The 18,294-nt window shown below is 54.1% G+C and overlaps 1 protein-coding gene across 1 annotated transcript in view; it reads right to left on the bottom strand.

Moving 5' to 3' along the window:
- Window positions 1-2,593: 2,593 nt before the first annotated feature.
- Window positions 2,594-18,294, bottom strand: part of KCNU1 (potassium calcium-activated channel subfamily U member 1) — a 251,810-nt gene continuing 236,109 nt past the window's right edge. The window contains exon 32 of the mRNA XM_080370366.1: window positions 2,594-18,001. The gene's annotated coding sequence lies outside the window, so the exon portion shown is untranslated. The remainder of the gene's footprint in view (window positions 18,002-18,294) is intronic.

The raw sequence follows: 18,294 nt of genomic DNA, 5'->3' as shown, positions 1-18,294 counted from the left end.
TGTGAGTGGGAAGATCACGGCTGTGGCTGCAGCACAGCAGGGGAGAGCGGTGCCCGTGGCTCCATGTGCCCCGGGATGCTCGGAGCCTCCTTGGCCAGGCAGAGCCATGCTGCCCAGGGAGCGGGAGCGGGGATCTCCAGCCCAGCGACCAGTGACAGACCCCATCTCCTTTTGGGGAAGAGTAAGGGATGCATGAAAAGGAGATGATGCTCATGAGAGCAAAGGACTTGTTGACCCAGAATGTATCTTTTTGCCTCAGGTTTCCATGTAGAAAACTCCTCCCTGAGCCAGGTTTGTTGCTTGGGCACCCTGAGCTGGTCACCGCAGCCGGCTCCTGGTTCCAGCCTGGTGGCCCGTGTCTGGAGCAGGCTACTGAGGAAGCCGAGCACAAACTAAAGGGAATTCAGGGAAGCGCTGGAGGCAGCTGGGGCTCCTGCCTCCTTCAGACCTGTCACAGCCCAGCCTCCCCCTCCATGAGTGCCCCCCTGCAGCCCCGCATGCCAGCAGCCCTGCAATGGACCCGCTGAGCATCAGGAGCCTCAGGCCGCGAGCAAAGGCATGTGCCGCAGCATCCTTCCTCCTGCCCCAGCCATCGCTCCCAACTGCAACGCCTACTTGTGCCAGGGAGAGCAGGAGCCGCGGGCACAGCTGGAGGGCACCGGTACAGGGCTGCACCCCAGTTGCAGCCGACAGGCCTCAGGGGGCTCCCCGGCAGGGTCTCCAGTGGGGAGATGGAAATGCAGCCCCTCACCCAGCTCCGCGGGGCCTCTCCTCCATCCCACAGCTCTCCGCAAGCAAACTCGCAAAGCCTGACTTCCTATGAACAGTTATTTTAGGAACTACTGTCACCACCCCTCCAAGCAAAAACTCTGAATAATCTGTTGTTGATTTGTACATGGATTTGTACCGGAAAAGATTTTCCAAAGACCCCCAGCTTTACACAGCCTCCTTTATTAGTCCTGGATGGAGCATTTGTGGGAGGGTGAGCCTGAGGCGAAGCTGTGAGTCACAGGAACGTTGCTCAGTGCTGCAGACTCACCAGAGGAACCTAAATCAACCCCGCGATAGGACTTCTAAGGGAAATTTAGGCCCCCAGCACGAGTTACAGCCAGGCAAGGCGGCTCTCCCAAGGCAAACCAGTATTTATTGGTCACCTGGACACCCAACACAGTCTTTGAGCTGGAAACTTCTGGCAAAACTCGGCCAAGAAATGAGTTTGACGACTTCATCCTCTGCAGTGTGCCGTCAGAGAAGCCCCCCTCTTGCCCGGCGCCTCCCCGCTTCGCTCCAGAGGTGGCCACCACTTAACACCTCCCATCGCAGTCCTGCTGCCCTCCACGCCATGCCTGCCCACCCCAGGCGCCCCAGAACTCCCCTGGGGAACACCCACATTTCCAGGCAGGATTCTGAGCAGTTTCACCCATTTCTAGCCGTGTGCGGAAGGGAGGGCACAAGCCGCGGCAGCGAGCACCCAGCCCCGTGCCTCACACGGGCGAGGAGCCCCACAGGTCCCCCCTCCCGACCTTCCCCTCCCTGCTCCCTCCATCCCAATCCCCAGGGATTTCGTTTCTATTTAACCAGCTGCTTCCTCACCCATTGTCCAGGCGGCTTGAGCAAACACCGGCATTGCCTAACAACACCGGGAGAATTTCTGTGTTTGCCAAGGCGGTTTTTCCCCCTCCCCTTGATAGATTTTCCTCCTTGGAGAGATCTGTCTGCAGAGCATAACTTCTCTGCACCTTGAGAAAGTCAGCGCTCTCCCCGAGACAGCTGCAGTATTAATATCCCAAACTGGGGAGCAAGGAGGGGAGAGCGTGTGAGTGAAGAAGCAAGTCTGCACCAAACCACATCAGTAAAATGAGAAAGCCAAAGATTGCGCCATAAATAAGGACCAGTTGACACTTCTTAAATTCATAGCTTTAGCACACAGCAAAGTGTCTCCTTTTTATCAGGAATTTGTTGACAAGGGTTGCAAAAAGATCTACAAATAATACTGAGTGGGGCTATGAAAATGTATTTGTGGAACATTTCAGTATCAGGGATCACCATTATATCGGAAGAATTCATCTTCCTGGAACATTTTATTAGTATCTAGATTTTATAGCTGCTCCCTTTTAATTTTTTTTTAAATTTATTATTTTTTTCATTCCTCCAGCAAATGTAGCATTGGCTGAGAAGAGGGGGGACCAGCATTTCACATCCCTCCGCACTGCCTCCCTGATTTATCCCCTACATTCCCAGCCCGGCAGCAGCCGTTAGGGGTTCAGCTTCCCAGGCTCCTTCTTGGGGCTGCTGCTCCCCACGGATCTCCCGGATGCCCTTAGGCCTCCACACCCCCCCAGCCCCAATGCTGCGAGGAGGCAGCGAGGCTGGGGACCACTGCTGGCCTGCATCCCCCAAGCCCCACTGCCAGCCCCAGATGCCAGCTTGGGAAGGTACCCTCGCAGCCATCCCGTTCTGCTCAGGGCCTTGGTGCCGGCCAGGGATGCGAAGCTTTCGGAGCAGCTGGCTGAGGACCAGCCTGGGGCAGCTTACACCCCGTCCCTGCCCCAAGGCAAAGCTCTGCCGAGCCCCTCGGCTCGCTCATGCCCCCCGGCTCGCTCATGCCATTGCTCTGCTCCACTTCCCCTGTGCATCCCCCAACAAGTGCCCACCTTGCCCTCTCCCCTCCATGTTCCCCTTCCTCCCCCAGCCATGCTGCAGCTCCAGCCTGCCCGGCAAAAGTGATAATAAATTTCCAGCAGTGGCATTACAGACAGTCATAAATAACGCCTTGCTCTTCGGTGCCGGCAGTTTCCATTAGGGCTGTCTGGATTGGGCTGTTGATACCCCCAGTCTGCACAGGGCCCAGCCGTAAAATTTATCAGTATGCTTTCCTCACCCCATAAATCATCCCAACTGGAAGCCATATGGCAGATAAGGCCTTAAAAACATATGACCACGAGCAGCAGTGGGCAGGCAGCTCCTCTGCAAGGGGGGCACGGGGAGGAGGGCACTTTTGATTTTTGGTCGTACCTCTCCGCAGCCTGCACCCCCCATCCCACGTGCCAGCTCTGCACTGCAGCCTGCTCCCCCTCCACAGGGGTCTGTGCTAGCTGGGGAACAGGAGAAAAAGGGCATTTTGTGGTTTACCAACCCGACACCAGCAGCACAGAGGGAGGAATCCTCCCCCTAAAAAATAAAACCCCAGACTGGACACCCACAGGGGCTTCCCCCTTAATCACATCCCTGGTGGAAGGGCACATTAACAGGGAAACTGGGGCCAGCACACCACAGGTCACCCGGGACCCAGGCACAGCTCAGAAGCACCAGCTTCACTCCCTAAGGGGCCAGTATGTACCAGTTTGCCACCCAGACAGCAGGCAGGTACGCTGGGGAGAGATGCCAGCTTGTCTCCCACCGCTCACTCTGCAGCCCCCACTAACATCCAGCTCTTGAGAAATGCAGTTGCTGGACAGGGAACACCAGCAGCTCCCCAACCAACTGCAGGCATTTTGAAGACAACAGAACAAGCACAGATGCAAGTCCACGTTCTAAAGTTTGAGATTATTTGAACTAAAAGAGCCTCACAGTGGAGGAACTCACCTTTCCTCCTCCCCACCATCACGGGGGACACCACACACCCCAAACCCAGGCTCTCCTCTGCCCATCCTTATTTATTTCAATGCAGACCCAGGTGTAAATTGGTCCCCAATCAGCCTGTTTACATTTCACACCCATTTTGCACTCAAGAAACATGTGTAAAGTGATGAAGACTGAGGCCTGTTGTGTTTCAATTGAAAAGCCCCACAGAACACAACATCCCTCTGCCCTGGGACAGGAGCCTGGTGCCCTGTGCTGGCACCCCCCGGGCTCTGCACCCCCATGGCTCCCCTGGCAGCACCTTCCCCCGGGCACTGGGTGCAGCGGCTCTCAAAGAGCCGTGGGGGAAGCGCACAAGGGGAAGCACTCCCTGAAGATTTGTATAGCAGGGATTTACAGAGGATTTAGCACCCTCTCCCCCTCCACGACTGAACGCCTAGATACAACCAGTGTTTATACTGGGGGAAAAAATCAGAGTTTGAGTTGACAGGCGTCCATCAGCTCAGTCCCCAGACTGTGAGCCTGGCAACTGGGCAAACAAAAATTACGTGTTTGGGACAATACTGGCAGGCGCCTACTACTTTCCCCACTTGCTTTCTTTCCATTCATCTTCAGCTCCTGCTCTGCTTTACAATATCTTTACCTCGTTTCCATTGCAACCCATTAAAAAGCCCATTGCATGCCATTCTTTCCTTCTTGGTGGCAGCTTTTCTTGGTCCTCAAGAGCACAGCCCGGGAATTAGCTGCTTCCCTAGCAATGTGCTGCCTTGAACGGGTTAACCATGGCCCTGTGAGCAAATAAAGCCATGTGGCTTTGGAGTAAAGAGCAATTCCAGGAATTCTGTGCTACCTAGATAGAGGCCTGTCTTGCAGAATCTGCCATAGTGAACTCTTGGGAACACATTAAATTAAGTGTCCTAAATTCGCCTAACTATGCATTTAATTTGGCAGTAATAGGACGCACTCTGTATAATAGCAGAGTTGCTGTATAATAGAAGACTAGCTGCATATTAATATTTTGATTATTAAGGACATGTGTATTGGAGGCTTGATAACTATGTAATATATTATTGCTTAATTGCTCAGACTCTTAAGTATGTTTTCATAATTAGCTGCTATTTAGTTAACGTAAATATCCAGCTTATTAAATATAGAAATGCGTTTCTGCTTGCAACAGTTATTTGCATGAGAAGAAACAACAAGAGCAGAGCTCCCGGCTCCCGGCTCGCCCCTGCCCGAGGAGCCCGGGCAGGGACCTCGCCATGGGTGGCTCTCAGGTGGCCAAGCAGCCACTTAAACTGTCAGCACAAAAAGGCTGCTTTGCCACAGAGCCCATCTCAGGCACTCCAAACTTCACAGTCTTTATTGGACGTGATGGGAAGCCTTCTGAGTTCAAGCCATGGCTTTGTCTGGTTCCTCTCAAGCAGAGATAATCCCCTCTACCTGGGCCAGACAGCTGATGTGCTTCCTCCTTCCTTAATTTGGTAATAAATCTGCCAAGCTGGGAGGCTTCTGAATGAGGCTTTTGCTCTTGTTTCTGCATGGAGGACCCATAAAAACCATATGGAAATGAAAGGCAGAAATGCATATTTCATACTTTGCCCGAGCTGGGCCCACAGCTCCGGGACTGTCAGCATTTATCTGCTATAAGCACCTGATCCCCCCCCCAGCATCTCCCACCGCCCCAGCCCCAGCAGCATCGCTGCCGGCGGCTGCATGTCGGCGTGAGCAAAGGCAAACGCTTCTGGGACGCGCCGAACTCGCACCAGGGTGCTCCCTGCCACGGCTGCACCTGCTGGGAGAAACGGGGGCGACTGTGCTGGGACCCCCGTCCTCGGGCAGCACCTCGGGGTGCACTCGGCGGCGGGCCAGTGCTCGAACTCCTGAGTTCTGCTGCTCAGAGCTGGGTAGGGGAGAGCTGATGCCTGAGGAAGCCTGTAGTCAGGGTTTGCCATGGGAATGCCTTGTGCAGCCCAGCCCCGGGCTTGCCCTGTGGGGACAAGTGCTATTTCTGGGTGTTTCTGTTTGCTGTGGTGCACAGGAGAAGAGGCTCTGGACCACGACAGCGCGGCGGCCTTGGCTCTGGGCACCCCCCGCCGCTGTGATGCTCTCTGCCTGGCTCACAGCAGTAGCAGAGCTTTGCAGAAATGGCAAAATTATCTCAGCTGCTTGTGCTGCTCCGATGGAGAGCATCGCTCCCATCTGAAGGTCGGAGCTGCAGGTGTACGCCCGGCCACCACGAGCATCTGAGCCCCTTCCTGCTGCCGGCCAAAGTGGCAGCGATGCCAGGCTTGCCGCCTGGGGGGCTTCACCTCCAATGCTGGGATGAAACACTCCAAAGGGGGTTGAGCTTGTTTTTCAAGCTCAGAATTTTTGGGCAGGTTTCTTGTTTTGGTTCCTAAATGTCACATTTCAACATGTTTATTGTCCCACTGCCGAACAGGGGAGGAAGGCTGAATGAGCAAATAACTTAGCTGCCGCCAACATGTTTATTTGATTTTTTTTTTTTTTAAGAGCTTTAGCAAATACGGTATGTACAAGGAAACTAAAAAACCCCTTGGTGCCAGCATGTGTAATTCCTCTAGGAGCGAGTCTGATAGGAACACAAAAGCATGTATGCTTCCAAACTGGAACCAATATTTGTACATTGGAGTGACTAATTGTCCACTCTTCGCCACAGAACAATAGGCATAATAGCAAGGTACATTAATGCAAAGCGTGATTGTCTGGTGCCTTGGTTATTTGACACATAAACAAGGAGAGGAGGAGGATTTTTATCTTCCTGTATAACTATTCGCCGAACAGCGGGTTACAAATGCGCTCAGAAAATGCTGACCCAGGGCTGCTCCTGTACCTCCTGTGCTGGATTGGCACATGATTTGCAGCACTGCGGGAGTTCTATAGCTGACCTCATTAGCAGTGCATTTCCTGGCTTGTTAGCATCATATTTGTATAATTTACGGCACCTTCGTTTTTATGGAATGTGTTCCTTGTAGAGTGTAATGGCAGCAGTATATTTAACCTCTCCTATTTAGGAATGCTGTTGCTGAAGGCAGCCTGGAGATATAAAAGGTTTTTTTTTTTTCCATTCCTTCTTTCTCTCTTGCATGCATATTTTTTATTTTTTTTTCTACCCGTTTGCTAGATACCCAAATATACATGTAACCTGTAAAGTGTTCATAAAAGGCAATGTGAAGCTGTGCTCAGGAAACCGCAGCTTTTCAGGAGCACTCCCAAGGTCAAGCCCCTAAATCAGTGCAGTGTCATCTTTCCAAAGCCATTACTCAGCTGCTGGAAGAGGAACGAGAATTGCACCAGCAAAAAGACAGGACAGCTTTGAGGTGAAGGCAGCAGGCGGTGGTGGGACGGGTCTGGGCTCAGCTCCTGGCTCCGCCGCAGCTCTCTTGGCCAACCTTGGGCAAGTCTCTGGGTGACGATGCGTCTCGGTTTCACAGCTGGGGATGCTGCTTCTCTGCTCTGCAGGTCCAGCGTGGATGGGAACCTCTGCGTGCTGGTGCAATAACCTCAAAGCAAAGGAGTGTGTGCGCTGGGGAGGGGGCAGGCAGGACCAGCGCCGCTCACTGATGGAGGTTTAAGAGATGGGTTAGGACCGCTGCCCCAATCGTTCATCCTGGCTAAATTGCTCCTAGCAGGCAGTGGGTCTCCCCAGGACAGGAGCGTGTCACAGGCTGGGTGCAGAGGATCAGCCCACTGCCTGCCTGAATCCGTGCCTCCCAAGCTCCCCTGAGCCATGCGGGAGCGTCGTGGCCTGCCAGAGGGAAGCTCTGTACCACAACCAGCCCCACTGCTGGCGCAGAGCCTTTAGGAATATGATACTATTTCTGCTCCAGCCATCACAGTTGTTTCGTTGCGCTCTGGCAAATTAGAACATTGATTTCTGTGAGTGCAAGGAGGAGATGAGAAGGTGACCTGCAGAGACCCCCCCGTGAGCAACACAGAGCTAAACAAGACAGGGGCAGCCGGTGGCTGTGCCCCTGCCCAGCCGCTTCCCAGTGTAAAAAGCACTGGAAACTGGGAACCAGCCACGCTTGTGCTGCACTCCAGCTGGAAGCATGGAGGCTGTTGCTGCTGCCTGCATGTCCCTCCTTTGCAGCGGTCTCCACGAGTGTGGCATCCCAGGTGGACCAAACGTGGTCACCTGCATTGCTGACCTACCCTCAGTGCTCAAGGCTCCCTGTGTAACCCATGGGGAAAAGCCACGCTTGCAGGCTGAGTCAGAGGTGTCTGAAATAGGGCAGACAAATCCCTGCAAACACTTATTTTCCTCTGTCTAAATGGAGCCTGGGGTGATGAGTGCAGATGGAGATGTCTCCTGTTGACGGCTGAAGACAAGCAAGATGAACCCCACCTGCAGAGATGTTTACTACCAACGTTGTAAAACTAACTGCAGTTTGGAGCATGGTTCTCAGCTGGGGGTGCTGCTTGTTAGTGCCTACGAGGCAGGCTCCGACACGAAAACACGGGTGTTTGCATGAGAGCCGAAGGAATGCAGCACCCAAACCACTGGAACGCCCTTTGGGGCATGAGTTAATGCCAGGTTGCTTTTGGGGCTCACCCATCACACCACCAAGCTGGCACCACTTGAAAGCAAGTGCCTATGACTAACCAGTCCCTGTGCTAGATTAAACCCTGCTTGTTTCTGGCTTTGTCTGCAGATTCAAGTGGAGGGAGTGGGCTGAGACACAGAGTCAGCAAATGGGAAAGGAAAAGGCTTTTCCCAGGGGTGCTCCAGTCAGTGGGGACTCCAGGGTGATGTGGGTTGGGGTTGTCCTACATCTCCTGTTCCTTCCACAGAGGCTGACTTGTCCTCCCAAACCACTGGCTCCTTGAGCTTTGAGGAGACGCCAGACTAAGACCACGTCTGCCATTCCTCTGCTGGGCTCCGATCATTTCTGGAGACTCTGGGAAGAGGTTTAAGGAGCCTCTGGACTCCTCAAGCAGAACATGCCATCACATATACTGCTGTATCTCCTCCAGCGAGCACCTCTCCCCGTGGGAACTGGGCTGAGAATGCACGAACTCATGTCATGCAGGTGACTGAGGAGACCATGGCTTGTTTCAATTGAATTTGGAGGAAATTCAGACCAGCTCAGCAGAGCTAAAAGGTCTCCAAAGCCACTCTCTCCTCCCTGTTCCTCGTTTTTAATGAATTCCTCTGCATCCCTTGGGGCTGTATTTCCAAATAAGTATCTTTCCAGTATTATCGGATAATTGCTAACTGGATGGGCATGGTGGCTGCTTCCCTGCTCTGTCTCGGCATTGTCACTGCAGTTGTCAACTCTACCCTCAAGTCCCTGTGCTAAACTGCTGGTCTGAAGAGGGTGAAGTGAAAATTAAGAAGCTTTTCCTCAGGAGACAGAGCTCTCCAAGCCTGAACTAACCCATCCCTCCTGGTACAGAAGCCATTTGCAAGGTTAAGAAGGGCCTGCGGCTCTCGCTGCAGCCAAGTGCATCCTCCATCTGCTCCTGCAGAGCCTGGCGGGAGCCGTTCCTTGCTTTTTTCTTTCCCTAAAGTCACAGATTCACTCCTGACACAGCTATCTCTCTATTATGGGATGAGACAACCTGCTTCAGGTCAGCTTAGGCACATCGTGGACGTGTGATCCGAGACCAAGGACCTCCTCAGCCAGGACCAAGCGGCTGGGCAGGTGTGTGAGCCCCTCCACCTCACCAGCCCACGTAGCCTGGCCGCGTTTCCATCTGCTTTTCTCCAGTAAGGATTTCGGAACCCAGGATCCCACCTTGGGGGTGAGAGGCGAGGAGCCCTGGGAACATGCCCTGGAGACCACATAGCTGCGGCATGCAGAGCCTCCTGTCTCCCCTAGCTTGTGGTTTGCTTATGCCTTAAAACAAGATTCGGATCCCTTATAACTCGATTTAAATTGAACCTGTCTCATTAAATGGCTATGTACCCGCTTCGTTGTCTAAACATCCCATTTTCATGCTGCTCAGGTCGTCTGTGATATCTTGCAGTGATGAATTCCATGGGTTAGCTAACAGTTGCATAAAAATACATCTTTTTGTGATGCTTTTCAGCCTGTTTGCACCTGACGTGGCTCTTGTGCTGTGACAGTGGTTCCAGATTATTCTACTTCTCCCTCCATTTCAATTTGCTCAGCCTGCTTTCCCCTCTCACTTAAGCCCATCCTAATTTCATTCAGTCTCAAGCTGAAGAGACAGCAGGATCAAAAATGAGTTTCTGCTGCCAGAGGGGGAAATTTGGCTTTGCCTGCTCCCGTGGCTGCTCCCAGGCTGATGTGTGGAGGACCGATGGGGGGTACCTTCGTGCTGGGCTTGGCTTTCCAGCACCGCAGGTGGCTGGGGAGCCTCAGCTTGGGCAGGGCTGGGGTCTCCACTCCACGGTGCCGTTCCCCTGTGCCTGCAGCTGGCACAGTGATGCACTCCAGGGCTGCTTCCAGTGAGGAGATAGCAAAGTGGAGGCGGTATGTCCCACGTGAGTCAAGAACCAGCCTCCTCCACCACCGTCCGAGGGGTCCTGGCCCCGCTGGGGGCTGCGGGCGGGCGCGGAGGAGAGCATGGCAGCCTGCAGCTGCCTGTCTGCAGGCAGCCCCCCGAGGGGCTGGGCATCACCACGCCTCCGTCCCCATCAGTTACGTTTGGGGTTAACGCGCGTCTCATCGAGCCCATAGAAGTGTGGTGAGCAAATAGGAACTATTGATCCGGCTGCATAAGGCAAGGGCGGCCGCCAGCACCCCCGTGCCCCCCTCCCCCCGGTGCCAGCCCCCCGGTGCTGCGGGGCGGCGATGCCGGTGCTCCCCTGGGAGAAGCGGGGCGGTGGGTCCGGGGTGGCATCGTGCCTGCGCGAGCGCTCCTGCGCAGCCTGGCTCGCAGACGGCTTTGCAGCAGCCCTGGGAGCGCGGCAGCACCAGTAATGTCTCCATGGCTTCTTGTTAGCTGCACTCTAAGCAGGAAAGTGACTGGCCCTGACAATATAATTTACATTGCTGTATAAAACTATCTGTGGAAGCCAAGCTAATTTGTGCCAGATTAGGCTATTTGTCTCAGCCACTGTCTAACGGCACAATCTATCAGAGGGCTGTTTTCAAATATCGCTTTTCAAGCGTGCCCTTGAGAGGCGGGAATTGATTGGGATCTTAGAAAGCAAAATTACAGCAATAACTTAAAAGAAACAATAATTACTGAATCATACCAGTGTCAGCACTCTGCAAAACACGAAATAGCCATCAAACCCCAATCCAATATATTCTGAAGCAAATTTATTGAATGGAAAAAGCAGTTGAGTGAGGCTTTTTTTCTCCCCTTTCCCTTCGCCCCCTCTCTCTCCCTGTACATATGGTTATCTCAAAACCGCAAGTGAATGAGTCGATAATTCTTGTCATTGACTGCTCCATTTTCAGAGAGTCAAGAAAAGATCCATTAGCTACCTCCCGACTCGGTGTCTTTCCCCTTCCCCTCCAGTCATTTGCTAGTCTGCGCTCCTCAGGCAAACAAACATATATAACTAATCATCTGTTAAAACGCCGAGTCCCCTAATAAATCTCTGCAACTGAAATACTTTAATGGGTAATTAATTGATCCTGTTCCAGAGGAGTAATAAGATAATAAATTAGACAATATTTCACTCAGTTGTGTCAGTGTACTGCTAATGGTGCTGTAGGGCTAAGCCGAAGGATAATAAATTAGCCAGAAATTAACTGCTAAGAGCTTTCTGCAGAGAAATTGGCTGACAGGCAAGGCTTTGTGATTTAGGGCCCCGCTGCCATTGTGGTGCTCTCCATCCCATTTATTTATTTTTTTGGGGGCTTGCAAACATTAACTCTGGTTGGGAGCTGGCAGTGCTGGGCCGGGGGTGGTGGCGGGAGGGGATGGGCGAGGGGCACAGCACCCTCTGTGCCGGTCCCCGGGAGGCGCGGGCAGGCACGGCGTTCAGCGGGGCTGGAGAGTGGCAGATTTATTGCAATCTGGTTGCGCTGCATGTAGGTAAATTACTTTTGTGCTGACTATAAAGACTGTCTCTAAGGCAAGTTATTACCCATCCAGCAAACAAAAAGGAAATATTTTCTAGTGCATCTGTCATATTTCACAGGAAGGTTTGGCAGAGACATCGGGAAAGATGACACTGGGGGACCTATCCTCCTGTGGTGTAAACCAGCACAGCTCCGCCGAAGTCTGGCCACTTACTCGAGCTTCGTTAATGAGAAGTTTAAGAGGTTTTTAAACCTGGCCTGTGTGTGCAGCCCACACACACAGACACGTCTGCAGCAGGGGCCGCCGAGTGGCAATGGCTTTGATCATGCCAGAAGCAGCCAGGCTTGAGCCGTGCCAGAGGGAGGGGGGAGGCAAAGGTGGGCTTGGGGGAGCCAGAGGCCTCCTGCAATGCGTTAGATCAGGGACTGGCAGGGTTGGGCCATCCCAGGGAGACAGAAGATCAACAAAAGGTGGCTTTAAAAAGCCAGAAACCCACTTGCCATCCCAGAGGCCCTGGATTTATTTCCTACCTACTTCTAAGTGGAAGAGGAAAACAACAATCAGCCTGTGGTGGAGCAATCTGGCTTCCCAGAAAGGAGGAAACGTTTGAAGCTCTCCGTTTTGCAGAAGAAACCAAAATAGATGACATCTGATTCAAACCTGAGTTCCGGAGGGTTTATGTTACTGTTGGTCCAAGCTCAGAGTGTGTCTGGAACTAAAGGAATTGAAAATTCCTGCTGAACACTGAGCTCCGAGGGCCATCAGACACAGCAGGGCAGAGCACAGCCCTCCGAGGGACAGCAGGAAGGTGCCTCTCCAGCCACACTGGGCAGGACTGGGGCACAAGGGGCAGCTCTGCCCTGCCCCCCTGCCCACCTACGCAGCTCTGCGGGGCGCTGAGCAGAGGAGAGCTGCCCCCAGCCCATTCCCAGCCCACTGATCCCAGCCCTGACAACTGTATAGCCCTGAAACAGGCTCCATAGATCCTCACCATAGACCCCACCACCAGCTCCTAGTCCTCAAAGGAAAGAAGACGACTCTGGAGTTTTGCAAGGAACTTCTTCTTTTTCCTCTATTTTGGGCTGCTTTGACCACAGCAAAGCCCCTTAGTAAGGTGCTCTGGTGATCAATGGCATCACCCTCCCACTCCCCTCCTCCACTGCCTCCCCTAGCTTCAATGGGACACCAGTGACCTCCAGGCCCAGGTTGCGGCAGGAGCCCTGCACGGCAAACCGCCCTCTGCTTCGGGTCCAGGGAGCAGCAAGAGGATGGAAGTCACATCTCAGAGGTGCTGGGGGAGATGTGGGTCAGAGAAGGAACAGGCTGGTAAAATGCCACGGCAAGGTCCCCAGTGCAGGGGACACTGCCCCACAGTATCCTGTGTCCCGATGCAGCATCCCACAGCACGCTGCGTCCCGGCACAGCTCAGCCCCGCAGCATCCTGCAGCACCCTGCATCCCGACACAGCTCTCTCAGCCCCGCAGATCCCATACAAGTGCGGGAAGGGCAAGCAGCTCTGCAGAGCCACCATGGCCAGGCACCTCTCCTTGGGTTTGTCCTCTCCCACTCCCTCTGTTCTCCTTCCCTGCTGCCTTTGCTTCCTGAGAGGAGGTGAAGAGAGTGATAATCAGCCAGGGCACCAGGAGAGCTCATGGACGAGATTAAAAGCAAATCAAAGAAGAAAAATTGTGGCATGGTTTATGTCTTCCTAATTAAAACCCCGCCAGTCTCCCTTCTCTTCCCCCCCTCCCCTTTTCCAGCTAATGTTACACTAACGAGCTGAGTTTAGTGGCATTTATGTAGATAAAAGTCCTGATGATTGATCTCAATGGCTTGTTAAAATTAGTTTCAGTCCACCATATTGATTTAATTCCATTGCTTGAAAGTGCTAATTAATAATGATAATAAAAGTGTCTGGGCTCATTATTATCAGGAGGCAGGTTAGGAAGGGGATGAGGGGCACAGTGGCTTGTGCATCACTTGCTCCATCTAAAAATGGCCTTTGAAAAGCCGGCATGGAGTGGAAAGCAAACAAGGCAGGAGAGAAGGGCAGGCCAGAGGGCAGGGGAGTTTGGGTTTGCCCTTAGCCGGGGGCAGCTGACCCTGCTTTTGCAGAACGACCGTGACTTTAGACGCGAGGAAACATTTGCTGGGCTTCCCCTGGGCTGCGGCGTTTGGCTGCCCATCCGCAGGCATCGGTCCAGTCTGCTCCCAGCACCCCGGGGATGCCAGCGCTGGGCAGCTCAGGGGACCACCAGGTATTCTGCATGTCACCTCCTGCGCTGTCCCTTGAGGCTTTAATCCCCAGGGGCTGTTCGTGCAGCACCCTGGTGCCCACCCTGCACCCTGGTGCGGGTCCCGCTCCCGGTCTGGCCCCGGCCAGGCAGGACACCCCGCCAGCGCCGCGCTGGGTGGGCTCAGGCACCAGGTGGCTGTTTCCAGACTGCCCGTTAATTAGGCTCCTGTTAGATCTCTTCATGTTTCCTAAAATGTTTTGCATTGAGATTTTCTTTTTTTAAAGACTCATCCCTGGACCGAACTTCAGTGTCAGAGAGCAGCCCTAATTAAGGAATTTGCCGAGAATGCACTGCCTACAAAATGATGCTCATGCTTTCCTTCAGATACCTGCTGTCTCCAGCTACTGAAGCCTCTTTTCTGGGCAAATTAATTAGTGTAATTAATATATTTATGTAATCATTCAAAGTGGTGATTACAGACAACTGCAGAGAAAACTTTTAAGTGACAGCCACCTCTTCCTCGGGTTCAGCAGTGTAATTTCTTTGCATTTGTTTATCCCTGCTCTTGGCCAGTGACTTTGATAGCCCCAGCTGCATCCTCCATCACTCTCCTCCCTCCCTCTCAGGCCCCAGCCACAAAGCAGCCGGCTGGTCTCCCTGTGCCCCCCCAGCACCACGGCAGGGCTCCCTGGCAGTGCCCACCCTCATGTCTGGCAGTGCCCGAAGCTGACCCATCTCCCTGGAGCCTGCGGTGAGGGTGCTGAGCAAGGTCAGCCAGGCGAGGAGAGGCACGGGGGGTTCCCTGTCCACCCTAACTTCTCATTTTCCTGCTAATGCATCACACGTGTTTAAAACCCCAAACCCAGAACTGCCAGCAAGACTAAGTCACCCTCGGAGGGGCATCTGGCTGCCCTTGGTCACCGGTCTGGACTTCTGGTTCTCCCCAGGCAAGCTCGCCTCTCCCCCAAGACCCCAGCCCCAAGGTGCTGTGCCAGCGCAACGTGCCTGGCCCCGGGGTGAGCTGGCACCACCGGGCACCGCGGCTCTGGAGCCGCTTGGGCAGCGAGAAGGCAGGTCAGGGGAGGGCCCTTCTCCCCTCCCTCTGCCCCTTCTTTCTCTCATTTTTTTCCCTTTTATTTTTAAAAATTCTCTCTGTCTTTCTCATCCATCACTTTCTCATTCCCTCTCTCCCATACACAGCGAGCCAGCTAATGGAGTCTGCAGTAATTCAGTCCTCGACAGGGGCTGTAATTTCAATAAATAATTACGGGACTTGATTTCATCTCCCTCTTTCCTGAAATGTGACTGCACAAACTCATCGCACAGGGCTGGGTGGTTAATTAGCGGTGGGACTGCAGGCAGCCCCCCGGGCCTGGGGGCTGCAGGGTGAGACCCCGCTTTCCTGCTGGGCTCGCTGACGCTGCTTTTCCAACGCATGTTGGACCCTGTGCCAGGCGTTTCTGGGGTGCGTGGGGAGGCTTTGGCATCCTGGTCTGTGGTCTGAGCACCAGCTCTTGCTGTGTCCCAAAGACGGGAAATTTATTCGCTGTCCATGGAGTGTTCCCAGCCCTCCTGCTCTGCCCTGCCCACACCGCTGCCTGCTCCCGCACCTGGCACGGGTGAGCATCCAGAGCTCCTGGGGACAACCCATCCCTTGTCACAGGGAGTGCGGGTGGCCCTGCAGAGCCGCGGGTGGCAGGGGCTGCACGGCTGCACCGGTGCCTGCAGAGCCCAGGCACAGCGGTGGAGCGTTGCACCCCGATCCCACCACCTGCCTGCTGGGACGGCATGACGGGAGCTGTGTAACCCACCCGCCCAGACCGACCACAGCAAAGCCAAAGCCAAGGGCAGGAATTCCCCCGGCCCGTGTAGGCAGCGAGCCCGCCGATAGCCATTTCTAGTGCCTTTGGTCTTGGCTGAAAACAAAGTGAAGGTCCCTCAGTTCTCCTATAAATGGTAATGATAACACAATTATCATGCAAAACAAAAATTAAGTTTAATGGTGCAAAGCCAGGGTGTACTGTGGAGGTAATTCATATTAATTATGTTTGGATTAAAAGCTTATTTCTTTTGTTAGCATCTGCAAGTAGGAACTTAGCAGTAAAAAAAGCCGCATATAATTACTGCATCTTATGGAGGAGCAGTGTCGAACTTAATGGAGCATCCCCGTTCTCTCTGGGCACCCGACGAGTGGTAATATTTCACATTTTATGAAATACAGAAGAAATAAATTACAGGTTTAATGATAAGCATTACTTGGGCTCGTAATGCAGTGTGATTGGCTACTTAATGCGCTTAGACCTGCAGGCCTGAGTGGTGCAGGGCTGGGTGGCAGAGGTCCCCCTGCTTGGCAGCGCCCAGGGGAGCACAGCGCACCCCAAAACATGCTTCAGCCCCTGCATGAGCTCGTGGGTTGTTTCTGCCCCTATTTCTGCCTGGCAGGATGGGGGCTGGAACGGCAGCATGCAGGGTCTGACGGACACGATGGTCGGGTCTGCAAACCGTTATTCTCACCTGAGGTCGTATCAAGTGTCCTGGTGCTGCAGTGCAATGCCACCCATCCCTGTGACCCCCATGCCGCAGTGCAGTGCCACCCATCCCTGTGACCCCCCATGCCGCAGTGCAGTGCCACCCATCCCTGTGACCCCCCATGCCGCAGTGCAATGCCACCCACTGCTGTGACGCCCCCGTGACACAATGCAATGCCACCCATCCCTGTGACCCCCATGCTGCAGTGCAGTGCCATCCATCCCTGTGACCCCCATGCCGCAGTGCAATGCCACCCATCCCTGTGACTCCCCATGCCGCAGTGCAATGCCACCCACTGCTGTGACGCCCCCGTGACACAAGGCAGTGCCACCCATCCCTGTGACTCCCCATGCCGCAGTGCAATGCCACCCATTGCTGTGACCCTCCTATGCTGCAGTGCAATGCCACCTGTCACTGTGACCCCCCATGCCGCAGTGCAATGCCACCTGTCGCTGTGACGCTCCCATGCCACAGTGCAATGCCACCCATTGCTGTGACTCTGTGCCGCAGTGCAATGCCACTCGTCGCTGTGACCCCCCTGTGCCGCAGTGCAATGCCACCTACCACTGTGACACCCCCCTGCCACAGTGCAATGTCACTTGTCACTGCCTCCCATCACCAACTCTTTCCCAGGGAGAGCTGCAGGCACAGCTGAGGGTTTGGTTTCATTGGGGTTTTTGTTTTCATTTTAAATACACCCTCGGCGGGGTGCCCGCACCGCAGGAGGCATGTCACACTGACCTGCCTGAAGTTGGACGGGTGGGGACAGGGTTAATCCCACTGTCACCGCCACCTGCAGCCTATTTGCCCCGTAAACTCTCTGGGACAGTCCCTCTGCTCCTTATTAGTCCAGAGCTTGACATGAGACGTGGGTGCCAGCTGCTATTTTAATATATTTGTGCTGATGACAACAACAAATTGATCGGTGTCTTCCTTTTAAGCACAAACCAGTTTGGGGCTGCAGGGGCTTCGGCTTTTATTTATGAAAGGGACATCTTTTTAAAGCCTTTTTTTTTTTCTTGAAAACCAGAAGAGCCTTGAGCTCTCAAGTTCCAGGCTTGGTGACACAGCCAGGCGGGCCCTGGGTCCTGGCGGACCATGGAGCGTGTCTGGAGGAAGCTCAGGCTCTGGGGTGCGTTTCACCCGAAGACTCAGGCTGGTCCTGTGTTTCCCCCATTCCCGTTATTCTGTGAGCTGCGAATCGCTGCGCCCACTACACCAGAATTTTTCCTAAGGGGTTTAAGTTGCATCGACACCACCATTAGTATTATCTGGTTATTGATCTACGAATTAAAAATTCTATAGCTGGGCCTTAAGGTCTTGCTCTAACAGACCATGGTGACCCTACGGCAGCTGCCCTGCTCGGCGTCTGGGCTGCAGCCCCCTCTGGGGACCAGCAGGCACGGGGGTGACAGGAGGGGTGACCTGGGAGCCATGTGCATGTGAACCCTGCTCTGCTCCCCCAGCTCTGTCACACTTGTGTGACCCTCTGTCAGGAGCAGGGTCACCCTGCTTCGTGAGCCCCGGCGAGCTGGGACCGGGCGCTGCCACTCACGTCTCCTGCCTCAGGGCTGCGGGAAGATGCTCGGAGCAGCGACAGCCTCGCCTGTGAGGGATGCGCCGTCATCTTTAGTTACAGTCCAGGTGACTAAACACTTCAGTCAATCCCTTCGAGTTGAAACCTGGCAGAGGAGGAAAGAAAGATGCACAGCAAACGGTCCCCGTACAGGCAGGAATGGGGGGTTAAATGGCGGAGGGAGGGATACGGCATCAGGGGGGGAAGCAGCCTGACTCGGCTTCAGAGCGAGCGTTTAACACAACGGGCGGTATGAAACGGTGCCGCCGGGGATGCCCTGCAGGACTGGGGAGCACACACCGCCCGCGCCGCCGCTCCATGTAGCTGCTCGGTGCACCAGTTCCATTTTTGTGCTGCAACTGGGCATCGCGAAGGTGCCTGTTCATATACAACGTGCCA

This window comes from Falco punctatus, assembly GCF_963210335.1.
Source record: "Falco punctatus genome assembly, chromosome: 20".
NCBI lineage: Eukaryota > Metazoa > Chordata > Aves > Falconiformes > Falconidae > Falco > Falco punctatus.
This window is presented reverse-complemented; position numbering and strand designations above follow the sequence as displayed.